The sequence below is a fragment of the Anas platyrhynchos genome, chromosome 1 (genome assembly GCF_047663525.1).
Source record: "Anas platyrhynchos isolate ZD024472 breed Pekin duck chromosome 1, IASCAAS_PekinDuck_T2T, whole genome shotgun sequence".
In the NCBI taxonomy this organism is placed as follows: domain Eukaryota; kingdom Metazoa; phylum Chordata; class Aves; order Anseriformes; family Anatidae; genus Anas; species Anas platyrhynchos.
Window position 1 is genome coordinate 5,434,972 of NC_092587.1, and position 27,380 is coordinate 5,462,351.

The window sequence follows — 27,380 nt, forward strand, 5'->3', positions numbered from 1 at the left end:
CTTGGTCTCTTTTTAACTTTTGCAGAATTTAAGCTCTGATAAGCTGAAAAATAATGTAATGGGTGCTAACATCCCATAAACCTTGTACCAGTTAATAGATGTCAGACAACCTCTTTCCAGACCTAAGTGGAAGAAAAATAAAAAGCAAAGAACAAAAAAGTAGTTTAGGCATTTATTTTTTTTCATGAAATGCATGCTGTTTGCAGGAGGATGAACCTTTTTTTTTTTTTTTTTTTAAATGTCTAACAAAATTATTGGGTCAAAACCAAGTTATAAAGGAGTTATCTTCCAAGAATAAGTGATGCTAATAAGTATACTAACTCTACTCTTTGCATTCATATTATATGCTAGACAGGAACCAGCTGGAAACGTGCCATAATAACAATCATGGGAAATACAACAATGTCAGAATCATCTGTTGGAGTACACACAGATGCTTTTAAGAAGCTGAAGAGATTTATGCAGTTAAAAGTGAAAACATCAGTGCCCTATTTCTTAGATGCTTTTAAAAAGTTGTTTTATGGGACCATTCTTGTATTGAGAAAAGTAACACAAGCCTGTCCAATACATGGAAATAATAAACTGAGGAGACAATTAATTCAGAATTTTTAAGGATGAGTTAATTTGTTAATTTGTTAATTTCAACAAAGACATCAGGATTTTTGGAAATGTTAAGAGGCTCAGTAATAGTGAGCTACCAGAAAACTTTAGGTCATCTTAAAAAGGAAGCAACATCTTTCTCTCCATTTTGAAGGTGAAAGCAACTGAAGAGCAGAAACAAGGGTAGTTTGCCAATAGACAAGTGGCAGACATAAACATCAGTTTCCTGGATCCCAAGGGATCCATAATACAATAAATCATTGCACCCCCACAATGCTATTGAAAAGATATTGTCATATAAGTACTGTCATATCTCACTCACTCTCTATGAGAAATTTAATAATGAAAACATAATTCTAGGGGGAGAAATAAACAAAGCAAAAAAATGTAACCCCAGTCTATCTGATTACGAACATCTTTCAGACCTTCATACTTTTAATAAAGGGTAAGACATCTCTATCGGATATTGGCATTTATTTAGATGTCCTTCAGCTCCATACAGATATCTCCACCTGCACTTTCCTGAGACAGTCATCCAACAATTAAAGGCCTTCTGCAGAAGAAAGATTTGATGTTTGTTTCCTGAGTGAAAGCGATTAGACATTTCATGAAACAACTGCACGCTACAGTCACTGGTAAGTTGTTTGACTAAATGGTGGCATTAACTTCAAGAATTTTCAGATTCTGTTCTCTTGCTGTTTACACTTACTTTCTTATCATAAAGGACATATGGGGGAGATAAAGATTGCAATAAACTATGTATTAAGAAAGACACTCATTAACATTTTGGGAAGAGCAAGACATAGAAGAGGAGAATAGCAAGAGAACAGAGGTCTCTTGGGGAGATTTTTTTAAATCTTGCAGAATTTTGCTTGGTTAATCTGTTCAGAATTTCACAAAGGATTTATTTAGTAGAGATTAAAATATAAATTGAGCTGCAAAGCTTGGCAGTACCTTTTTAGGCATTTTTTTCCTAATAAAAATGCAATTATCTTTAAAATGCTTAGGAGAAGCAACAAAGTTGTACCCAGTAGCTGTGTACTTGGGCAAATTTATGTGCACAGATATCCTATTCCAGCTGATAAAAAAGTATTCATAAGTCACTACTAGATATAAATTCAAACTCCCCCATTATAAAAATTAATTAATTAATTAATTGATAGCTCTGCTTAAAATCATTACAATCTTTCTGTTTAAATATTGTCACAATCATTTCCAAAACACAATCTGGAAACTATTCTCTCCTTTTTTATTTTATTTATATTTAACCTTAAAGTCTGAATTCAAACTGTATTTGATTCCAATCTACCAGAAGGTGATAAAAGCATACCTTAATAAGAGGATATAAGTAAATATCAGGACGTAATTAAACATCTTTGTTGGACCGATATTTAGGAACTGAGGGATTAATTATTTTTTTTTTTCTAATGAATTTTCCTAACCTTTGGTCTGTAGCTGTGATTCCTCTTTATCCCCTAGAGATGTTGACCAAATGGATACAATTGACAGCGGCAGTTTGTTCGTTGACCTAAGGGCATTCACAGAAGCATAGGCTACCAGAAATGTCTGATAGACACGCAGATGCCAGACTGTTAAGATTTGTATGTGAATAACCGTTTCAAAACATCAATATGATAGCTGTCTAGTGTCAAAGGTAGCCAAGCCAGTTTGCAGGTTATGTGGTGATTTTTCTTTAAGCAGGTCAGATACCATGCATAAGAATTTATCATGAAAAGAAAGAAAGAAGCCTGTGATTAGACAAACCTGCAAAGGATTTTTGTAGCAACTAGGACACAATCAGTGGTAAACAGAAACCAGAACAATTTGTTTTCCAAGAAGGGAGATTTTGAATTCTGAGAGGAGAACTGGAAAAAAAAAAAAAAATCTGTTGGAAACAACCACATCATACAAAGAACACATTTGGATTTTAAACCATTATTATAACTATGCAATGGTTATAATGGTTATAACTTAGAACTTGCCAGTGTCTAATTACTATGACATAATTACTATGACATAACTCATTCAAGTGTTGAGTTACTAGCCATAAACCTGCATCTAATCCTTCTTTTCAACAGTTTAACCCCCCCACCCACACTAAGAGAAAGGGAATAAAAGACACCACTAGTCAATCAGCAGTGATAACACCCCCATACAATCAAGCAGCAGAGTGGAGGGGAGCATTAAGCATGGGGGAATATCAGGGTTATCAGAAATGGCAAAACAGATTAAGAACGGGTAAGAGCATAATAACAGTAAATATGCTGGGAAAAATTCTAAGCAATACATTAAAAAAAAAAAAAAATAATCACACAGTATGAAATCAATATTTTTTTTTTAAGAAAAACAGTGTTGTCCAGTGTGTTGAGCACCAGCTTGAGTGAAATGACTTGGAGGCATAATGACCATTACTATTTTGTTTCCCATCAAATTTGGTCAAATCTGTACTTGTTTCTCTTTCTAAACATATATAGAAGCTGAATACCAGCTACAGTCAATAATTCTTAACTATGTTTAATATGTCTAGTTATGATGTCTCTCCAAGAAAGATAGAGGTAATGAGAAAACTGAAATTAATGTTAAGCTTTTTCTTCCATGCTGGTAAATGCATACCTTGGTAGATATGGTGGGCACTCTTAAGAAAGTTTGTTCTGGTTTTAGGGACAAATGAAATTCTATAAAATAATGCCTGCATTTAAAGAGAAATATTTCTCAAAGTAGAGCTATCTTTAGGAACGCAAAATGCTTCAGACAGGCTCCTATCCCTAGAGCTCATTGGCAAGTTGTTCAGTGAAGTGTTCATTAAAATTCTGCTGTGCATAACCCAGCTTCTTTCAGAAGTGATCAAAACAATCTCAACAGAAAATATGTCACAGGTCTATGGTAGACTGGAAAGAGACTCATTCTACAATAGTTAATATTCATGACCAGAGCACTTGTAGGGGCAAATAAAGTGCAAGATCTGTTTCTGACTGACTCAGACTGTGGGTGTAACACTAGAGCCAAGTCCTGGTGAGTGCCTTAACCTGACTGATGAGAGACTGATCTCTCTCCTGTTTTGTTTGTTTGTTTGTTTGTTTCAGTGCAGAGTAGACATACTTTTGAATTGCCCAGAATTTTAGCAAGACAGAAGAATAATTACTTTCCATGCAGTCCTATTTGTCATCTCAGACTCTGAACAATTCTCTCTAATATAACTATTTTCACAGTTTTCTGAAGGCTTGGGAAATACTAATTGTCCCTGCTTTTCAGTTAGCACCTGACAAATGAAGGGGTAGGTCCAACAAAGTTTGCAGTCTATGCTGGCTAACTTTAAGGGTTTCCAGATTAAAAAAATAGCATCCAAGATCAAAATGACATGTGAACTACTTGTTTAATGCTGGGTAAAAGCCACATACCTCAGACAGAAGGTATTGAATAAAGGCCTATGCAGAGTCAGCTAATATACGTATTACATATGGAGGTTGTGTCTGAACTTCAGCTCTGAATACAGCAGGCCCTTCTCAGTCAGGTCTCCAAAGAAGCATATTTATGTAACTTGGACTGAACCTGGAATAGATGCTTTTTACAACACAGCTACAGAAGAAGGACTCAGTCACTTCAAATGTTTCATTTGTCCCCTGGTTAAAGCACTGTCCTCAAAAGAGACAGGAGGACATATTCCCCAAATGCTTCTACATTTGCTAAAACATGAAGAGACTAAGCTATCTGTGATCACTCCCAATTCCTCCTCCTAAGTTTGCAACTCTATTGAAGAGAGAAAATCAAGATGTATGTGTGTTTGTTGAAGGAGAAAGAATTAGCATTACTTTGTGGCATAATCATGTATAATGGGGTGCCCTTGTTTGAACTGCCTCCTCCTGTGTCTGTTTTCCATTTTCATCCAGTGGTTCTACAGATTGATTATAAAAAAGGCATGACAAAAATTTAAGACTTTTTCTGTGTCATTTGTATCTTAATCAGAGCACAGTGACTTTGTGTTTTCTTTGGCCCATGAGTTTTTTCATTCTTTCTAAGCAGAGGCACAGAGTGGTTTAGTGCTCAGAACACAATATTAAAAATGGGGATTGGAAGCTCCATCTCTTCTGTTTTCTCTGTGTGCTTTTAAAAATGAAGCAGCCATAAGCACTGTTGATTTTTGTGAGCTAATCAGTCCTATTGGGCTAGATATGCTATCTTCCTGATCGTTGTGATGCTGTCAAGGAGATGAAGCATAGAACAGCCCAGTGTCCAAATGGCATTCAGGTATAGTGACAATAGATCTAGAGCTGCAAGACCTTGAAAATATCCAGATCTAAGGTACCTGGTTAGTGTTGAACTCTACTTAGTTTGGATGATACATGTATCCACCTAAATCTTCTTGTTCATAGAAAAAAATCATTGTTTTTAGAGATTTTCTAAGTGCTAATGTGAGAGATGTTGGAAGGAAGAAGAAACTGAGTCTCAGCTTTTAGCTATACAGACACAAAAATGAATTCTAGGTCCTCCTTCCCTTTTAGACAAAAACTAATACTACAACCTGGTCCTAAGAGGTATTGAGGAGTACTGAAAGAGTCAGAAACCATTGGAAGTTCAAAGTACCTTTTTCTAGTAAAATACAGGAGTCTGTCCAGCTTGTGCTGTACCTTTATTTTATATATATATATATATATATATATATATATATATATATATATTTTTTTTTTTTTTTTCCTGCCAGACAGATGGGAAACATTCTTAGCAGCCCTTGGTCCTGCAAGACAGGTTGGTGGTGCTGTTCAACTACCACTAAGCATCCATCACCTGACTTTTAGGTATTGACTGTTAAATGATAGCTAGGAAGTCAGCTATTTTTGTTTAGAGTGGGAAAAGGCAGTGGACATTATCAATAATTTTCTAAAAATGAAGTATGTAAAGTGAGAAGACTCTGTTAAAACACACATGAGGAGACACGTGCTTAAACAGCTACTACAAAGATTGACACAACTGAAATTTGAATTAAGTGTTTCTAGTCCATAAAAAAACAACTTGTGTCTGCCTCTTGATTTAAAAAAGAATCCATAGCATGTTGATTACACTAATTACGGTGCAGTTGAATACTTTCTTATTCCTCAGCCACTAGGGACCAAAAACACATTGCCTACGGTTCTGTCTGAACAACGTGCTTGACTTCAAATTATGGGCATAGAGAGATTATATTTTAAGTAATTTCATACTCCACATAAGGAGAATAATGAGTTTTCATTGCATGAGATTCACAGCATGAAGTCTTCTATTTGAAGCAAAGCAATGCATGATGGTGTACTGTTGACACCAGGGATAAAAATAAAGGCACAGCATCCCACCAAAAAGGTCAAGAGGAGTAAAGTTAATTGAGAAAAGAAACAAAGAAAAAAAAAAAAAAGCTGCTGGTGGTGGGGGAAACAGGGGCTTGGAGCCTTAGAATTATATATTGCTAGAGGAAGTGTGTCATGAGTCTCAAAGGATTTGGGTTAAGACATACAACATGTAACTGAAGACTCAACAGTCTCAAGACTGATCTAACTTCTCTGGATGCATCTGATGCCATTGTGAAAATGAAACTATGGCCGTTGTAAAATGAAACTATCACATGAAGATGTTTGTGAAGAATTCTATGAAAAACTCAAGAATATGCTTGTTAAAACTAACTTCTTCTTAGCATTAGTGTGAGCAGCCTGAGATTCCTTTTGCTCTTCCACACAAAAACCTCTTTTCCTGTTAATTAATCTATCTGCTGTCTCATCATAGCTGGAAGCTTTGATTCACAGTTCTTATTAATTGTCACATTAAGCACTACAGCCACAATACAGGATAGAAGGGAACTGTGAAGAGACACAACACCAGAGAACAGGGAGAAATTTTGAGCAGAAAGTGCTTAGCAGAGAACTGAACTTAAGGAGGAGCAATGAGTGTTCACAATAGGAAGAAATGCTTTTTTTAAAAAACAAACAAACAAACAAACAAACAAACAAAAGAAACAATTTTCATCCTCTTCAGAGTTTTGAAGTTATATACATGTAAATACTGAAATACTGACTGGGCTTTTTCCTAAGGTTCTTTCAACACTTTGGTGTATTTGAGGCATTTGGTGTATTTGTGAACTTCGTTTGACAAATCAAAGACAAATTTCCCTTCAATCTAACAACAAAATGTAAATAATCTGTTGCTGAAATCAGTTAATCAGTTTTGCCTCCAATGCCTACCTCTATCCCTTCATAATTATTTCTGGCTTTATGTTTTAATTAATTAGGATACATTTCTTGCACAGCCTTATGGGTAGGGTTCCCTGAGTAACAATGAAACACTTACATTGGGATTAAATGAGTTAGCTGGGAACACAGGAGGAAGTCCTCATCTCATTTTCCTGTCCATCTCTTAGATTCCTTCCTCATAATCACCACCAAAAGTTAGTATGCCCAGAGTTTCCCATGTTCTCCATGGTATTCATGGTATTTTATGATGCAGAACATTGCAGAAGACTTTTATTCCCCCAGCCAGACTGCCTCACTTCTCTCCCAGAGTCTATCTCCCCTGAACAACCCCCCCAACACATACACACAGACACAGACACAGACACACACCCCTGAAAGAGCTTGTTTTTGCTTGTTCTTTAATTCATTTTTCCATAGTCAGTGGTGGGCAGAATTCATCTCATTAAATGTGGAGAACTGGAATTAGACATCCACCTTTGACCTAGTCACCCTGGGCTTTTTAAATAGTCAATGGAGACAAAAAGCCGTTCTTAGAACAAAATTCATATGGAGTTTAAGATGAAGGGAATCGCACCTTATAAGTAAGTGGCTATACCCAGGACAGTAAAGGTACCCTAGAGGTCTCTCTCATGTTCATTACCAGTGAAACACATCATTGGAAGTTTTCCTTATTACGTTTTTATAATCTTCTTAAATCTGAGAGGTCTTGCTTTTCAGCACACTACTTTGGTTATGCTTACCAGCCATTTTACAATGAATACTATTATTCCTATATGCAGCCTGTGTTCAAGAAGCTGGACACTAATTCACAAGTAAATATGAATTTACCTGATTTACAAGTAAAAAAAAATAAATTGCAGCATACAGTAAAGTTTTCCACTATGTAGAAATAATATTTAAAGCTTTTCTAAATCATAAATACACCTCTTAGGCAGACTTATTGCTGTAAAATGTGGTGGAATTTTTTACTTATGTAAGAGAGGTGGCCTTGCCTGTTAGTAATTTTCTGAGTGTTTTCAGTATGGTCATGATAATGTTGTTGCTTTCTTCCAAGTTTTCTTCTTCAGGTACTCAAGCTGTTTTGATATGAACTTATTGTTCATTGGAACTATGGACTAAATGACTTGGAAATCTTTTTGCAATAACTTGGCAAGGGTTATGAAGTGATTCAGTAGCAAAGCAGGAACAGGCACTCAAGCAGACTTGGTTCAAGGTCTTTCTCTGAGGCTCTCTGCCTGACTTTAAGTACTTATATGACCATCATCACTCAATCTTTCTTAACAAGAGTATTTTTCATTACTATTATTTTAGAAGTGCTTTGTAATAACTCAGGAGTACTGGGAAAAAAAAATGTTTTTTTTTTTTCTTTTTTCTTTTTTTCCCCAAAAATATATGTTTCCTTCCACTGTATACAATCTGTTTCTGTGGCAGTGGCTTGGGTTTCCTAGGAAACGGCTGCAGGTCAGACCTTGATTGGTTGTGTTGTCAGCTTGATTGCAGTGTTTCAGGCGGTGGGCCCTGTAAGTGCAGCTCCAAAGCAAGTAAATAGGGAGCTATCCAAGAGCTTTGCATTAGTGGTCTGAAAGAAACCACACAGATGGCATTTTGGGGGAGTATGTGACACAGGGGGCACCTCTTTGAAGAGAATAGGACTCAGCATGGGATTAGAAAAGAGCCAAATCAGACGTGTGGGCAGGACAGGTGGGAAGGAGGGCTTTGGAGGCCAGAAGCTTGGCTGCAGTAAAAACTGACATCATTTTAGTTCTCATTGAGGGGGCATCTGATATATGATGCTGTGGTGGTCTGGGACCCACTGATGCTTCCATCCTTCAGAAGCTGGGACCTGAACATTTTGTTTCATCTTTGACTTTATGATTCAACTGTAAGTTTTCTGAGAAACATGGCTACTGGGTAAAAAAAAAAATGTTTTCCACTGTAGCAGCTAGGTGCCACTAAATTAAAGACCACAATTATCAAATAGAGTAGCTGGATTGTTTCTTGCATCCTTCTGGGAGAAGGTGAGAGCATTGCCCAAAGGGGATGCTGCTTTACTTGTGAATCAGAGAACAGTAAAACTTCACAGAAAAAGCACTCACATTAGGGAATACAGAGCAAAGGTGGGAACAGCTGTTCTGGAAGGTTCCTTGAGCTTTGGTTCATTTCCTTTTCCACCCATACTAGTACACGCACACTGAAAACTTTCTGTACTGATATGTGAACACAACCAGATAAGCAATCTTCTGGTTGAACCCCATGTGACTTTTCTAAAATATAATTACAAAAATACAGCCCTTCCCTTCCCTTCCCTTCCCTTCCCTTCCCTTCCCTTCCCTTCCCTTCCCTTCCCTTCCCTTCCCTTCCCTTCCCTTCCCTTCCCTTCCCTTCCCTTCCCTTCCCTTCCCTTCCCTTCCCTTCCCTTCCCTTCCCTTCCCTTCCCTTCCCTTCCCTTCCCTTCCCTTCTTTCGGAATGAGGCTAAGTTTTAAACTTCAGCAGAAAAATAAGGGTGTGTACATCTAGGTCACTATGACAAAAAAAAAAATCTACATGCTGATTATTTCGTGTTCTGACTCCTTAATGTAATTGATAAACTCTTTATCAAGCAGAGATTCCCAATGTCCAATAAGTAACTGAATCTAATAATTAAAAAAAATAAAAAAAATAAAAAAATAGTGTTGCTTGTTCTCTATGTGTGCTGTGTCATTTGTTTTCTCCCTGATTCACAAGCAGATCACTTTCTGTTAATTAAGTAAAAAGTACTTAGTAGAATTGATCTGAATACAGGTCTAAGAGTACTCGCTAATTCCATTGTTAGTTTTAGGAAGCTGGTGGCAAAAAGCATCTATCAAGACAAATTTGTGGTGGATGCTGCAGGCACCACCCATGGTTACAGTCACAGTCAAGCGTCTGCAGTTTAACAGCTTGGCTGAGTGTCGGCTAAGTACCAAGGACTGTAAGCATGCTTCAGCTTATGGAGAAGTTAATGTAACCCCACATAACCTGCTATGAAATAGGTTGAAAAAAAAAAAATCATATATTTTTTTTGCAGGTCTGCAAGACATAATCTCAATTCATCTGACACACAATAACCTGTTAAATTATGTTTAACAGACACAGCCCATGGTGATGGATGTGTTTCAGCCCATGATGACAGATCAAATCCACCTTGAAATTTCACAAGCTAAACAGAGAAGGGAGAGAGGGAGGGAGGCAAAAGACAGGGAGATGAGGAGCCCTTCTGCTGTCACACAGAAGGGAAGCAACAAGTTAAAAGGAGGAGCAAAACCTCTTGATTTCTTCTGTAGTGCCCACCCCAGCTGACAATGCTGCTCTTCTTTTAATAGTGTGTCACTCTTTTTCACACAGATGTGAAGCTCTCAATCAAGATAATCCGCCCTGCTACCTCACCTTCCATTTCCCAGCTTTACACAGGTAATATTAGTCACTGTCCTATTATTGCATTGTTCTATTTTGTGTACTCACGGAACTATCTGCATTACAGTAATCTATGTATATAAAATGTGATTAAGAAGAGAAGTGAATGAATCAGCCAGAGTCATACAGTAAACAATCAAGGACATTTTAAACAGGAAAATCCATCAGTATACCACTCAGGTAGTGCCAATTAATGCTTTTTATTGAAACTTTCCTAATCCTCCATGTAGTCAGATTAAATGGCACATAAACTATTCTTTTCCTTAGTAATATCTTTCCCTAGGATACTTATTCCAGGCATTGCATTTGCTAGCATCCTTTCTGCGGTACATAGGGGGAGCTGTTGGCATAGGTTTATTAGACCAATCACAGAGAAAATTTTCCATTGCTACCAAATCCTTTATACGATTTCATTACTTTGACTGGAAAAATCATACCTTAATTAATATAGGAGTTTTTAAAATCTCATGAGTTTTAGGCACGTAAAGAAGATATGAACCCTAATAAGGTATATTCTGCATTTTGTTGGACATAACTTTCATTAGTATATATAATTCTCTCCAATACTCAAAAGTTCTTTACTGTTCAATAAAGTAAAATTAGGAATATTAGCTTCACAATGTACAAAGTATATAAAACATACAAGAGATACAATGCAACTGTAGACATTCTAATATATGTGTGTGCATGCAATTCTCTTCCATTATTTGCTATTATCTCAGGACAGTCTGAAGCCCTTCACTAGGAGCTGGGATCTCTGTCCTCAGCACATTACAGAGAAGAACATTATTTCTGCCTGTCACTCTGCTGACCTTCAGGGATTTTGTTCAGGCTGCTGCAGAAACAAGGGTCAGATAAGTATTTTAAGGGAGGTTGTTATCTCTAGGAAAGGTTTAGATGCTGTTAATTACCACTGTAAAGTCAGGGGTGTTCTTTTATTCTACAGTTCTCCTTCTTCTAACATGCACATAAAATTCTTACTAGTTTGTGCTCAGGATTAGTATAAACATTAGAGGTCTGCAAAAAGAATGTAGATTGGATAAATAAAACAATGACATCGCCTGTCTTTAAAAAAAGACAAGAAAGGATCAGTTAAGGCAACAATATTTTTTAATAAAAAAAAATAAAAAATGAATCTACTTCCCCCCCCCCCCTCCTCCCCCCAAATTTACAGAATATTTTACTAACATTTTTGCCCATCACCTGTGCTGAGATTCCTCCGGTCTCCAAATTCCACATGGTGATTGTAGTGCTGACAACCTCATGTCATGACTATTCCCTCCATAGCCCTAGCTCAGGAACACCATAACAGGAAGTTCTGTAAATGATAAAAGAAAAGTTAATTCCCACGAGACATCTGGCAAAACTGTTCAGGCTCAAAGCTTCACAATGCAAGTGAACCCTGGCATTTTTAGCCAGATCAACATTGAGGCTCTTAAGGCTTATATCAGAGCTGGACATCACAAAGAAATAACATTAACATTTTATGAGATCATCCTAAACTTCAGGAGCATTTTACGCACTGAATATGTTTTTCACATTTCATGCATTAAAAATGCTGCATGATAACCATGTGGTTGTTTAATTTCACAGAGAACACACAGATGTTAAGTTGTATGTACATGGTCATGTATTCATTTTTCATCTAACTAGTAAGTGGATTTCATTTGGGACAGAACAAAAAGAAAGTTATTTACACTTCCAAGTCTTTGAGTGACCTCTTCATCTATATCAGGGAGAGGTTTGACTACCTTCTGTGTAAGCAAGGTGTCTTCTATTTCACCTCAAATATGAATAAGATTTTGTTTACTGCTCGGTACTGTGCTGAGCAGGTATCGTAGACACCTTGATATCTGGGATAACAAAGACAACCGTATGACTTGTCTCAATCTGAAATTTTATATCTACCCGATACTTTGAATAAATTAAAGATATCTTTTCTTACTTGAGGCCTCAATTCAGCATGACACTCAAACAGAAGTTAACTTCAATGCATACACACTCCTTTTTTTTTTTTTTTTAACAAGCAAACTATTTATTTTTAAGTTTAAATATACTTTCACACTTTTTGAATAGGGAACTAGACATTTTCTTACATATCTGCTTTGGCAAGTGCACAGCATTTGAAGCTATTTTGATCTATTTATTTATTCAGCAATTAGATTTTATTTGAAATGTTCTAAAAACAACCAAATATTGTTGTTTTATATATGTATATGTATTCCTAATACAAAATTTGAAACTATGGTTCATCTAGAACATTTTGTGAAAGAACAGAATGGGACATTTAGTTTAGGATAGATGTACTGAAAAAAATAAAATAGAAATTTTTGTAATTCAGCCATTTCATGTTTGGAAGAAAACTAAAAGCTGATCTTAACTAAAGTGCTTTCATTTCGGTTCATGACACTAACAGCTGCTGTAATTGTAGTGTTGAGGCAAAGAAGTTTCTGTATTGAGGAAAATATATACTAAATTGTTCCTAAGCATCTCAGAAGATCTTTCTGTTGGCTTTCTTTACTTTCTGAGAGAAAACTTGAATAGTCACCATGAATTTATTTTTCACTGAACTCCATAGCAACAAATCATAAAATTGCTGAAGTACTTAGTATGGGAAAAGTCAAGGTACCCAGACAGCCTGTACAAATTCTTACTTGTCTATAAAGAGACCATGAGATAAGTCTGAGAAAGAGGACCTAAGGTGTTTCAAAGCATTATGATCAGACTGCTTCTTCGTTGCTCAGGACATGAATATCTGATGATTAATGACAGGCATCAAAGAATTATCTAGGAGAACGAAGTTGGATGGATTGATCTCTATCTGTAAATGGGAGATATTTTACAGTAACTGGAAGTACAATTGTCAAGGATTCAGGACACTAGTAGCTGGTAGGTGGTGTTAGAGTTTGTTTTGGTGTTTCTCTTCTCTTCTCTTCTCTTCTCTTCTCTTCTCTTCTCTTCTCTTCTCTTCTCTTCTCTTCTCTTCTCTTCTCTTCTCTTCTCTTCTCTTCTCTTCTCTTCTCTTCTCTTCTCTTCTCTTCTCTTCTCTTCTCTTCTCTTCTCTTCTCTTCTCTTCTCTTCTCTTCTCTTCTCTTCTCTTCTCTTTTCTCTTCTCTTCTCTTCTCTTCTCTTCTCTTCTCTTCTCTTCTCTTCTCTTCTCTTCTCTTCTCTTCTCTTCTCTTCTCTTCTCTTCTCTTCTCTTCTCTTCTCTTCTCTTCTCTTCTCTTCTCTTCTCTTCTCTTCTCTTCTCTTCTCTTCTCTTCTCTTCTCTTCTCTTCTCTTCTCTTCTCTTCTCTTCTCTTCTCTTCTCTTCTCTTTTCCCCATAGCTTTTGTGAAATAAACAAAAGATGCTGACAGTGCTTTGTGAAATCTTTGACACAACTAAAAAACTATGAGATATAGCTACTGCTCATCCTGACACTTTTCTTTGCAATTTATTCTAATTACTTTGTTTCATTCCCTTTTCCCATGACCCCACTCTCTGATAGTTTCTGATTTATTTAATCATAAATTCAGACCGTAAATTTACAGGGCAAGGGATTATCCCTGTACTTCTGAATTCTTGGTCCTGGTTGGAAATGTTGACCATGAATTCACTTCTACTGTGAAGAATCTTTTAGGATAGGAGAATTTAATTTATCAGTTATAGAATGACAGCATCATTTAGGTTGGAAAAGACCTCTAAAATAATCTAGTCCAACCTTTAATCTAGCACTGCCAAGTCCACCATTAAACCATGTCACTAAGCTCTCCATCTGCACAGGTTTTGAAGACCTCCAGATATGGGGACTCATCTACATGTATTTCCCTGGGCAGTCCTGCTGCTGGCTTCTTGTTCTTAGTGAGAAGGAAACCATTGGTGTAGGAAGTTTGTACCAGCAAAAAGAATAAAAAATCCACAGTGGAGGAACTGTAATTTTTTTTTTTTTTTTTAAGATCTATAAATTGACTTAGATTATAGATCCATATATTCTGCAGAAATAGAGTGGGCAACCATTTCACTGCTTTTGTAGCCTTTTTTTACAGAAGTATGGCTATAGAGAAAATTCATCATATGCAAGTCTGGGAATACAGAGAAATGCTAAAAATAAATTGTTCTTAAGGTGCTTAATTGGAAAGAGACAAGACATAAAGCAATAAAATAAGCAAATTTTTTACCTTTAAGTGTCCAGTCGTGCTTCCAATAAAAGGTTCACATCTGAAAAGGATGATTTATAGTTTACAAATAAGGAAAAATTTATTATACAAAAGTGATTTAAAGCAGAATTTAGATCATTATGTTCTATGATCAATATGTAACAGGTAAAAGCTCTCACTTTATATATAGTGGATGTGTTCTCCCTTTGTAAGACTGTATGATTTCAGAAGTTTTGCATTCTGTGTCATGATGAAACTAAGCCTTTTCAAAGGCCTTTTCATTTATGTCTTTTCAGGTGAAAGCTGTGGCTTTTTCTTACACTGTTTATTTTTTTTTCTTTTTCTTCTTTTTTTTTTTCTTTGAGTAAAAAAAAAATAAAATAATGAAAACCAAATACCACTTCACTGCACTTACCAACACATACACCCAAATTTAGCTCTACTTGATGTAGACTAGAGATTTGAACTTAAACCTCCTCTACCCTCTATGACAGCAAGAGGATACTGAGATGATTCTATAAGTCTTACTGATTTTCTCCTGTTGGAACTCTTCCATTTTGCTTGAATAGTACAATCACCTTTCTAGCAATTAGCTCAAGCAGTTAGAACAAAAGAAGAAAAGATGATAAAATTGATGGTTCAGATAGAAAATGAAAAAGACTTCCTTTTTCATAAAACCTCTTTCAAAGATTCATAATTGGTAAGTAAGCAAAAATGGACTTACAGGTTGCTATGATATTAAATCAGTTCTTTGCCATGCTATTTAGAAGAGAGAGTTCAAAGAAACAGAAGATGTGGCTATGCAGAGTGAAAAGAAATAAAATATATGAAAAAAAAAAAGCCTTGTGAAGGTACATTAGAAACTCTGACAACTTATCCTCTTAAATGTTTTCATGTAGAGTCTATGGATATAAATCCAATTCTGCACAATCAACAGCACCAGCTCTTCAAGCAATATAAATCACTAGGCTTGTAGTTCTCAACTAAGTGTCTCGTTTAAATTATGCTTATTTAAATTAATACGCCAGCTTTAAAATAGGTTTCAGCATGTTGGTGTACTCTCATTTCTTTAATCTTCCATTTAAAATTGTCTATGACTTTATAGAAAAGCACTCATTTTTGGATTATCTTTTGAGGCATGCACTTCAGAGAGAGCACAGATGGTCCTATAAGGGGTATTTTGTGCTAGTCCCATAGCGTAAGAGAAAATCAATTGCTTAGACAGAATTTAAAGAAGACTCACAACAGTTTGATACTGTCCCAAAAATAGTACATATAAACAAGAGTAAAGCAAGCCAATCAATTGAGATAAATGTTGCCTCAATATTCTTGAATTTCAACTAAGTTTGAATCCTGAATCAAATCTAAATCAATATGATGCCATGTAACTTGAATCCAGACACTGAAATGGGATGGGATGCATACTTGGCATACTTGGGTCCAATACTTGTGTTCTAGGATGGACTACTGTTAGTAATAATAGCTATAATACATTGTTCAGTTTTTGTTACTCTTTGTGCTGTACAAAAAGTGACCTTAAAATATTAAATAATCTCCAGAGTTGTTTTTTGTTGTTGTTGTTGTTTTTGTTTTTGTTTTGTTTGTTTGTTTGTTTGTTTCACTTAAAAGCTACTGAAAATAATTATTTTATCCAAGGGTTGTACCATCTTTAACCATATTGTCTTAATATCTTTGAAAAAAAAAAAAGAGAGAAAGAATCTTGTCATAGTGAGGTTTATTTTTCCCCATTTTGCACTCAGAGGAGTAAGAAAGAGATATGATGAAGTCCTGGAATATACTGACATAAGTTTCACTGTCATCAATGGTAAAAAGATGTACAAGCACCTTTAAATATTAGTACCTTGCTACTGTGTTGCAGCAACCATTTATGGAAGAAAGAGCTAAAGAGCTGAGCCCAGGTTTCCTGAGTCCTAGGCTAGAATTCCTGTGTTCCAGTTATCCAAGAGCCACTAATAAAGAACTTAATCTGACTGTTGGGGATCCAGCTTTAAAACAGTCAGAAAATTAATATTAAGTTACTTGGAAAATATAGTTGATTATGCAGTTGTAAATAGGCTGAAGCTTATTTTAAGTAAACTGGAAGCATGGAAAGTACAGGCATGCTTTCTATGATGGTTACATAGGTTCTTTTAGAATCCTGGATGCCGGGGGAACTGGCATCTTCAGAGTATAACTTGTCCTGTCTCTTTTGAGCACTGTTGTAGGATGGCATGAATAGGAATGTATCTTAAACTAAACACTGACTATTGCATAAGTTAGATGAGGTGAAAGCAGCTCCTAATGGCAACAAAGACTTCCATATGAAGATCTTTTTATCAAAAATCCTATTTCTCATAAATTCATTACAAAAATTTAAGACACGGAACTCTGGATTTCATTGTTAGATCTGAAATCTTTACAAAAAAAATAATGCAAAAAAGTGTGGTTCTCTGTACATATTCAAGAAAGTATCAATAGAAAATCCACCAAATCATTGAGTTGCACATCAAAATTAGGCTACATGATAAAGGACAATATTTTATGACACTTGCAATTCATTTTAATATGAAAATGCCATTAAAAACCTAAGTTCTTCAAGATACGCAGTGCAGAGTTCATCATGCTGCCAAATCAGTAGTATCACACAAAGCAGTCATTGTTTAATTATTTAATTTTGAATAATTATGTTAATCATCTATCATTTTCGACAAACTATTGGCTCAATGTTTTCACAGTGCAGGGTCAACAACTTTGCTGTCCCTTTCTGCTACCACCTCTTATCTTTTAGACTGTCAACAACAAACTGGGTTTACCATAAACTGTAACAATGCTAGAGTCCAAAACTCAGTGAACCTCTAAACAGGGCACTGGCAACATTTATGCTTGAGCTTGGACACCAGAGCTTGGACGCTGGTTGAACTTCTGAATATAAGACTACTTCACATGACTTTTCTTTTGTTTTGTCCCTGACAACAGTGTTTTTATAATTTGTTAAGAGGTGCAAGTCCCAAGGCATTTCTTGCAAGTGTGCAAGAAATAATCCCATAATCCCCTGTTTCTGATACCCTGACATCTGAGTTCTATTTTCTTGTTTTCCTCTTCCTATAACATGAAAGTTGAAACTTTTCTGGAAGGAGATCCAAGTACTGCTTGGACCAATTCCTAGAAACACTCTTCTTCGCACAATGCAGCACAGTTATTACAAAGATACGATTTTCTTTTAATAGTTTTCCTAATAGCGTGTCACTCTCAGGATGCAGCTCATGTACTAATACGCCCCTGAAGGTTAGGCTTAGTGTTTCAAAAAATTCTCACCATTTTTGTTTTGTAATTTCAGACGATAATTGTACCCATAGTACAAAATCTCTTCAGTGTCTTCTGTATCCGCAGAGTTCTAGAGGGAATCCGCCATCTCTTTAACATATAAGGAGTTCTAAATATTAGTTTATATATTAGCTGATATATTTTCAGGGAAATGCATTAATATTTCTATTAATTATCTTTCAGTTGAATGATTTTAAGTGTTCCGAGGGTAAGTTAACTTCCCAGTCTTTGGCTTGTTGGATTAATTTCCTATCATATGAAGAGAGCAGAACTTACAAATTTGCTTTGATTTTTTTAAGCACAAGTCCCAGGTGTTTCATTTTTAAAAGATGTTACAGCAATAAAAATGTTATTAAAGTGTCTTCGTTCATGCTGTTATAGTTGAGGTTGTGTCAGCATTTCCATTACAAGCTCATCTTTTCCAGAGAAAATTCTCTGGTCCATTGGGTAAATAACACATGTTTTACTATGACACACATACAGAAAAGAGAGAAATAATCAAAGATAGCATTATTTAGGGTTTTTTCTTAATTCCATGCCATATATGTTGTGTTGTAATTTTTTCCCATTAGTGAATAACTCAAGTATCACCTGTCAGTGATTACAAATTTATTTTGTATCCTAAGCTATGTTAGTATTAATTTTATTTAGATTTTTAGTAATGAGTATCTGGACAAAATATATTTCCCATTGTTATCATGCATACTGATTATCAGCGTAATGCTTTGAAACAGTGTAACCCTCAGAACTGATGTAAAAATGGAGACTTTATTGGCTATGAACAATGGGTTAAAGAATTGAGAGGTAACTCCTGAGTTCTCAGAATTACTGAAACAAGATTCCAGATCTCAGACTTTGCATTGCATTATGGAAGTACTACAAATCATAGGCTACTTCTGGGAATGAAGTGACATGCCAATGGCTGCAGAAAGAACTGTGCAAGAAGGAAACAGAAATGACGACATGCTTTCTCCTAGTCCTCTGCAGTCTACTATTTTTTTAGCTAAGGCTCCTTTCTTAAGACACAGCTCACAGATCTTTTAGATTCAGTTTTTGTTTTCAGTTACCCGTTGCTATGTCTATATACCATCCCCACTATTAATAATACTGTATCTATTAAACTAAATTTTGTTTTCTTCCTTTACTCTGAGGGTACAATCCTGCAGTTGAATGATCTTTTGGGTCATTACCATGACCCTGCCATACTTCTAACTCCTGCTTCATCTAACCTTGCAAAAGGCTAAGTTCCATTACATAAGCTTGAAAAAATAAGTGGTTTGAATTTCATGCCTGAACTCTTCACACAATATTTGTTTTTAAGAACTAACATTGTTGTTAATCCAAGGGATGTGTGATCTCTGAGTTTAATCACAGATTCACAGAATATCCTGGATTGGATATTCTCACAAGGACTCACAAGTATCATTGAGTTTAGCTTCTAGCTCCACACAGGACTACCTAAAAGTTAAACTCTCCGTCTGAGAGCACTTACTGAAGTAAGTGCTGTGTAAGTTACAGGCCCAGTGCTGTGACCACTGCCCCAGGGAGCCTGTCCCAGTGCCCAACCACCCTCTAGGCGAAGAACCTTTCTGTAACACCCAGCCGGACTCTCCAGTCTCAGATCCACGCTGTTCCCTCGGGTCCTGTCGCTGTCCTCAGAGAGCAGAACTCAGTGCTCGCCCCTCCACTCCCCTTGTGAGGGAGCTGCAGGCCGCCATGAGACCTCCCCTCAGTCTTCTCTTCTCTGGGCTGAAAAAAAAAAACACAACAAAACAAAACAAAAACAAAAACAAAAACAAAAACAAAAACAAAACAAAACAAACAAACAAAAAAAACAGCAATTTCAGCTGCTCCTTTATGTCTTGCCCCCTGGACCCTTCACCATCTTCATAGCCCTCCTTTGGATGCTCTCTAATGGTTTTTTGTCCTCGAATTGTGACACTCAAAACTGTACACAGTGCTCAAGGTGAGGCCACACCAGTGAAGAGCAGAGAGGGAAGAGAGGGACAATCTCATTGCTCAACTGGCTCACCATGCTGTGCTTTGTGAACACATGCCAGGAGGCAAAAGGCATTTCCTTACAACTATGGTGGGTGAATGACTCTTCTGTTTGAGGACACAGATCACTAGTCTCCTGCTTCAAATTAAGTGCTAAAGTCCTGTCCTAAGCATCAGGTTTTTACATACATTTCTTATCCAAGATGAGAGTAGGATGAATCACATACTGGAAGTAACCATCTCTTTGTTTCTGTCTATTACACCAGGGAGGGAATTTTGATGATGAGATTAAACTGGAAACCTCAGTTTTGTATTGTTGCAGTCCAAGCCAGATAATACTCCCTCCCTCTCCATCCCCCCTTCCAACCTCCCACCCTTTCTGCCTTTCTTACTTGATATAGTTTTATAACAGTAATGTCCAGAGGTTTCAGCTCTCATCTTATTTCTATTTTACTGGGGACCATACAGTTTTCTTATGAGATATCTTTGTCTTTCCAATCCTCCTTTTGTCAGTATTCATAAATGGACAAAGGAGTCAATCTTTACCCTCAGGTTCATAGATGTTTATATGTGTTTTGAAGATTTTCCTATCTCTGTTTGTCTAAATTAATTTCAAGATTTCAAGGTGCTTGAAATCAAGAAGTCCAAAACAAACAAACAAACAAAAAACACAACCAACCAAGCAACCAACCAAAAAAAAAAAAAAAAAGGAAAAAAAAAATAATGACTTAAGTATGAGTTCTAGTTGTTTTAAATATTTTTTCTTAAATCCACCTTTTTTTTTTTTGGATGAAATATTTTTGGCATTGACAGTTCTCATAAAGAGAAAGCTAATGATTTTCTTCTGAGCATAATATGCAGATAATTAAGGTAACATTTTTAGCAATCTGAAGTGTTTAACTGTCTTCACACAACATAAATCTTTTTTTTTTTTTTTTTTCACTGTTCATATATTTAATTTAACCATGCCACAAAACAGTAGAAAGAAATATGATAGCTTACATAATTGCACAGCTACATTCAACATTATATATCTGAAAGTCTTTTTCAATCTTGGTAATTTTCTCCATAACTGGGCAATTTTAGATTTCTTTTTCTTCTTCTTCCTTCCTTTATTAAATGTCTATGTCTGAACAAGACACATTTGCTTTCAGTTTGTATATGTGTATGTAAACATTGAGACACAGAAAAATATGCATAGTTCTATATGTTCTTTATATAATATTCATGCATATACATTTAAATGTGTATATATGCCAGGGTATTGGCATATAAAAAATACAGTGGATATGTGTTTGTAAAGAAGTATTTAATCAGCAGTTACACCTTGGAACCATAATCATATAAAGTATCCGCTTATTTTGATGCTACATTGGAGAATGGTTATTAATAACTTTTTGATTATGTTGAGAAAAACTGCTGGTGTGAAGATAGTACAGAGATTTGTTCTGATGCGTTCCTGAAGACTGTTAGATTGTAAATCACTTTGGGGGCTGTGTGACCCTTTTGGAGCTATTTGGAAGGAATTGCAGGGAAGAAAGACAAGTTTAAGATGTTTTATATTGGTGAAAGAGAGGAAAAAAATAACAGAATGCTTCAACAGAAAGCACTATTTTTACTCCTTTCAGATCCAGGTACACCTGGATCAGAACTGTGGTTGCTGTTTGTGAGGAGCCAGTACATGGCAAGTCTGACTCAGCAGCTGCACTAACACGTATCATGCTGTTGCAAGCATTCAGCTGCAAAAAAAAAAAAAAAAAAGGACAGATATTTCTGCAGTGTGCTTACAGCCACTGTTTCAGAGAACGGAGTTCTGAACTCAGTCTCTGTGTGCTTACTTGGAGATGTGCAATGGGGAGGACATATGGTGAGAAAGTAGTACACGAAGCTCCCGTTGCCCCTACTTTAGCCAAAATGCTTAAATGTCAATACAGGTGCCAGGGAATCTGGTGAAAAGTATTCAAATTGGTGGTAATACTCCTGCTCACACTTTCTAACAGAACAGTATTTGTATGTTTTAGTGGTTTTATTTATGTAAATTACCTGCTCACATTTTTCCTTGCAAACTTTCTAAAGCCCATATACCTTCAAGTTTTATGAAGTCTCTGATTGCTTTATATTTCCTTTTCAATAACTATCCAACTATCCACTGAAAAGTTGCACAGATTATATTTTCTATTTGTGAAATTCTATTTTAAGGATGCTTCCAAAAGTGACAAAACTCTTGCTGTCAGGTCCTCCTCTGAGCAGCCAAACTACCCTTCATGCACACACAGGAGCATTCCTGTAGATTTCATTTTCACTGGAAAAATGAAAGGAATTTCATGCATTCAGGTTCAGCTGAGGTCTTTTGCCATTAAATTAATAAGCTTAAAATTAAATATTTTTACATTAAAATTTTGTTTTTGTGAGCATAGACAAAGGTTGGAACTCTATGCTATTAACATGAATCCTGCTTTGGAAGGGAAAGTATTTTATATGTGTCAAATACTGGTTTACAGGTTGTTGAGAATTCAGAGCATCTTAGCTTTAGAAACATTTGAGAAACAGAGGAGTAATAATGTAATTTTAGCAGGTTTTTTAACATTCTGATGCAAATGAGGCTAAAGCTGAACTCAGCATGATTTATTGAGAATTTATAACATGTTCACTACTTTCCAGCTGCATCACTCATTTTAATCATATCTCTTCGTATACTTTTCAAAGGAGAAAAGGAATCATTGTCCCTATTTCTTAAGCAGGTGATGTCTGAAAGAATAAAAAAAAAGAAAAAAAAAAAGTGATTTCTCCCACATTCACACAGAAGAAAGTCATCAACTAGGACTGAGAGCAGAACCTTTATAAATTCCCTTAATAAATTCTGTATAGGATTCAAAGGGAAAATCACAGATCCAGATCTATATAAACAGCCAAGGGTACTTAGATTTAAAATTATTAACCCTCCTGCTGCAATTCCTCTACCAACAAAACATATACAGTGTTCAACTGGAAACTGCAGAGCATGACAATCAATGTGTTGTTATAATACTTGTTGTTATGAATTAATTAGCTCATTTGCATTTATATAGCACACTTCATGCAGAAGCAACACATGGCATTATACACTTAAACTACATTACAATTAAACCAAACTTCTGCTAGAGAAGTCAAGACAGAATAATAATAATAAATAAGTAAAAAAAATCTCATAGCTCTGATGGGAAGCACCTTACAACAAAAGGGACAGCAATAAATAAATAAATAAAAGATCAATTTTTAACAAAAAGCAACTGCAAGTCTCAGTTACAAGACGTGAATAATGTGTAAGTATTGTGATAACAACTGTGCATTTAACAGGAAGCCAGTGCAGTGTTATCAGTTGCAATGCGATAAGCTAATGTTTGTAAGTGACCATTCTAGATGCTGAATTTTGTGCAAACTGGGGACTTATACAGTGAATGGTCAAGGAAGGCTGCAAACACAAAGTGGCAATAATCCAACTGTGATGTTATAAAAAGTGAATCAGGAGCTGTGTATCCCACTGAGACAGAAATGGTTTTAACCTTCTAAATTCCTGAGACAGCTAAAATGAAGTCTGAACAGCATGGCTCACATCAGCTGATTAGGAAATTAAAATTCCACTCCCCACCAAATGTTGAGTGAAGAATTGTTGTTGAAAGAGTTATTGGACCTAAGCAAAAGAGAAAAAAAAATAATAAATTGATTCAGTTTTCTCTGAGCTAGAGAAATAATAATAATAATAAAAATTAAAAAAAAGTAGCTAAAATCCAGAGTTTGACTTCTGACAAAAACTGTTTGCAATTAAAAGGTATATCACTGTGGACTGAAGTTATTTTTAGTGACATCTATGTGAATGTATTAAGGATATAGCAAAAAGGTCTTCTGGCACTCTCTGAGAAAGACGGAAGGGAAGTCTATGAGACACCAAGTTATATCTCCAGAGCTGAAATACTCACCCCACACAGAAACTCTCATTTGTTACTCTTGGTGAATTGGCTGAGTCTTTTCTCTAGACTATACTTCTCTGGGCTGTTATACTGTCTTATTTATTCTTATGACTAATTTTTTGACTAATTCAAAGTCTCCCTTTCACACCATCCTCAGTGCTTTCAGTTATTTTTACCCACAGACATAATAAAAAGAAAAAGATTTATCACCCAGTTTCCTTTATTCTGACAACTTTGAGAGCAACAGTCATAAAACTGAATGAGCAGCAAAATAATAGACTCAGTCACCTGTGACCAAACACTTAGTTCAACTTCTTCAAATACCCTTAAGCAGGCCACATTTTTCTTGACTATACCCTGCTTTACTAAGAGTATTATGGTCATATTCTGAACTGATTTGTTTATGTATTCTTCTCTATAAGATGCTTCCTACTGGAACATGGAAAGCAATCAAAGTTGCTAAAGACATCCTGAAGTCTTGCCCAGGCTCCTCCAGAAGGAGGCCTGACTTTGTTACATCATATGTATTTCTGGAAAAGGCTGAGAGATGAAATTGTATCATGAGTTGAATTTGACATAAAGGTCAGGGTAATTTCAAAAACACCTAGCAATGAGATTTACAGAATAGTTTTCCAGAGGAAGCATCAGAATTGCCTTTGGTTTAATGCAGATATAAATAGAATGAACTATTTACTATGAGGAATAACAAGAGACATCGGAGAAAGAGGATGTATTAGTAGGAAGAAAATACGGGGTTGCTATGTATTCTTTGTTATATCTAATTCCCAAAAGTTTTAGGAAGATAAAAACTCAATTTAGTTTTCCAGAATAGTACATCTGGCAACGTCCCTTTTCTAACTCACTATGAGTTAGTTCTTGCAGTGTTTCTAATACAGGGGCCCACAGGACACTACCAAACAGTGCTATCCCCACTTCTTCGTGGCCGTACTGGTGCTCTCCAGGAAAGCTTGTCAGAGACCAGAGTCCTTTAGAACCAGAGAGTTTGGAAAATCCTCCTATGTTGGATATTAAGAAAAAGCTATTTACTGGAAGGGTGGTTGGGCACTGGAAGAGGCTTCCCCGGGAAGTCGTCACAGGACCCAGCCGGCTGGAGTTCAAGAAGAATTTGGACAGCACTCTCAGATATAAAATCTAATTTTTTAGGTAGTTCCGTGTGGAGCCAGGAGTTGAACTCAATAATTTTTGTGAGTCTCTTCCAGCTCAGGATATTCTCTGATTCTATAATTCTATGAGAGCAAACTGGCTAAAGTTAAAGCTCTAAGTTCTTGATCCATTGATGCTAAAGACAAAAGGATTTTCAGGATTAGCAATAAAAGGTGTTAGAAGATATGTTCCTAAACAAGATAATGTATTTAAACCACAAATGAACCTTTTAATTAACAATGTTTGGACAAAAAGCTGATGCAACATTTTTTTAAAAAAAGAACCATTCTCCAAAAGCTCTTAATTTTTGCAGCCTGTAGATCACAAGATCTACACTTTCACAAGAATTTGTGAAAATATATGGGGAAAAAACTTGAAAAAAACAATCAGAATCAAACATGCTTTTTAGAAAATATCTCACCAGCCAACCTAATTGGAAAGATAGAAGTTTTGTTTGTTTGTTTGTTTGCTTGCTTGCTTTTAGCTTTTCACAACAAACATACTGTCATCAGTAGGCAAGGGATTTCAAACCAAGACTATAACTGGTGTATCTCAGAAGCTGAAGATAATTCATTGTGCTGTAGTTAAAGTATTAAATTAAACTGCATTGGATCACATTGATCATGTATATCCCAAGTATTCCATCAGATACACCATGTTCTTCTGACTGAATAAACCGCCTGTGGGATTTTGCAAATGTGACATTTGCTCTCTATTATTATAAATTTGGGGGGTTATGGTTACATAAGATAACTTTCTTCAGCTCTGCTAAGTAGTGATCCTTCATTGTCTTGATACAGCAGAGACAAAAAAGATGGTAAGTTGTGCCCAGCAACAGGTGAAGAAAGTCTCACCTTTCTTCACGTAACACAATCCAGGGAAGCTGCACGGTCACATACGGTACAGGGGTGATCTCTTTGCTTGAACACTGGCCCAGGATCCACACTGTGGGAATATGAGAGAACTTAAGGCATTACACCAAAATGAAATTGTAGCTGTATCAATGGTTATCAATTTGAGGAGCCTAGTGTAAATGTTGACAGCTATAAGAAACATATAAATGGATAAGCCAAACAGGGGATTGAATGAAACAAAATTTGAAAAAAGAGTAAATAACTCAGAAGAAAACGGAAAACAAAACAAAACAAAACAAAAAAAAAAAAAAAAAAAAAAAAGAAAGAAAAATGAAAGGGAAGGGGAAAAATAGTAATCTGCACACCCAGGAAAAACATGTCAGAGTGTTCCTCCAGCCTTGCTGGCAATTTGGGCATGGAAAAATTACTGAAGGCAGATCATCATTATTAGAGCAAGAAAAAGATGTCCCTAATAACTGTGTTATCTGCCATCAAATCTCCAGAGACAAAAATAGACTCATTTGCTCCAAGGTTGCAGGGGTTACAGAGTGAGGCAGGAACCACAGAAAAAGAGATTGCTACCAGGGATTAAAGATCACAGCTGTACAGAGAGGAGGTGGAAACAAATTGGCGCTATTTCTAAAACCCTGATGAAAGAAAATGGTGCTTTGCTAGAGAAGGTGACAACTGAAAGATAAAAGTAGAAAGAAAATGTTTTAATATTAGAGCTGAAGAAAGTGTTAGTAATGAAACTGAACTGCAGTTTTGCTTAGTTTTGTGCTTCTTCACAAAGCAAAAGCTTGGGCTGTTTCTCAAGGTGAGCAATCCTTAGCCAATTTATTATTATCTTCAGGTGAAAATGGTATAGAGGGAAATGCTATTTCACTAGCTTAGATTCAACCCAGCTGCCCAGCCTGGTGCACTGGACTGTTTCACTCTGTTATTGAGTTACCTCAGGCCTGTTTACAGCAAAGCAAAGGAAAGGTTCTTGTTTGTAAGGGGCTGGAGCAGCCAGGCCTTGAAAGGTTCAGACTAAAGTAGGACACAGCCAACGGAAGTGAATGTAGGTGCTACAGTGGCTATTAAATCTGATGACACGGCAGGTATTAAATTACAGGATATTAAGGATTAGACCACTGCAAGTAGTACTAAGTAGGAAAGTTTCTAAAGCTGGGATAGTGACAGACTATTATTGTTAGTGGACAAGACAGGTGGACCTAAAATGACTAATTACCAGTGTATTAGACTTGCACGCAAAATGGAAACCTTCATGTCTTAGCATTTGACCCTGAGAAATGGTAAGCTGGATACTCCCTTTAGACTAGTGGGGGCCAAGCACACACACACAAAGAAAAATGTGTCCCTAAATTTTTCCATTTATTTTATATTATGAATATAGAAAACTAAATGTATCTTCTTAAGGTGCAGATTTTAAATAGCAATGGTCAAAGACTAAATAAAGTGTTATGTTTTTTTTTTTTTTCCCATTAATTTTTATAAGATGCCATAAATATCCTGAAATATCAGCTACCTCAGATGTTGACTGCCTACTTAGTAGTGCTGACTCACTAAAACAATCAGATGATATTTACATACTCTACAGTATCATAACATCCAGTTTGCGTTAGATGAACAAAGTCTAGATGCCCTGAGACTAAAATTTATTCTCTGCTAAATCATTTGTCCTTCCTGCAGCCTCACTGTGTTTGT

At 36.0% G+C, this 27,380-nt stretch overlaps 1 long non-coding RNA gene across 1 annotated transcript; it reads right to left on the reverse strand.

The window, feature by feature from the left end:
- Nucleotides 1-22,315: 22,315 nt before the first annotated feature.
- LOC106016362 (uncharacterized) lies at nt 22,316-26,458 on the reverse strand. Its single transcript, XR_001189007.5, has 3 exons — nt 26,036-26,458; nt 25,671-25,761; nt 22,316-23,375 (listed from the first exon to the last, which is right to left on the reverse strand). It is a non-coding gene; the product is annotated as an uncharacterized lncRNA (long non-coding RNA).
- Between the last annotated feature and the right edge of the window lie 922 nt (nt 26,459-27,380).